The sequence below is a fragment of the Amphiprion ocellaris genome, chromosome 2 (genome assembly GCF_022539595.1).
Source record: "Amphiprion ocellaris isolate individual 3 ecotype Okinawa chromosome 2, ASM2253959v1, whole genome shotgun sequence".
NCBI classification, from domain to species: Eukaryota; Metazoa; Chordata; class Actinopteri; family Pomacentridae; genus Amphiprion; species Amphiprion ocellaris.
In genome coordinates, this window is record NC_072767.1 from 26834334 (window position 1) to 26834636 (window position 303).

Genomic DNA, 303 nt, shown 5'->3' on the forward strand with positions numbered 1-303 from the left:
ACTGTTAGCTGTTACCTACGCTTAACCAGTTTGAACTGCTAAAATGACCTGCTTGCTAACATAACCACAACTGAACTGTCAGTTACAGCACATGTATAATTTTAATTTTTTTTTAATGTCAACAAAAACGTTTTAAGAAAAAAAAACTTATCTCCTCCAGTTTTAACTCCTAAATGGAAACATTAGATAAAGTCAAATTTCATTATATAGATTAACCGGTCTGTTGCCAGAAGTAGGCTTGTTTCAGCATCTCAAATGGAAGTATTTATTAATTTCTTACATGTACTTTTGGGGTTTCGGACT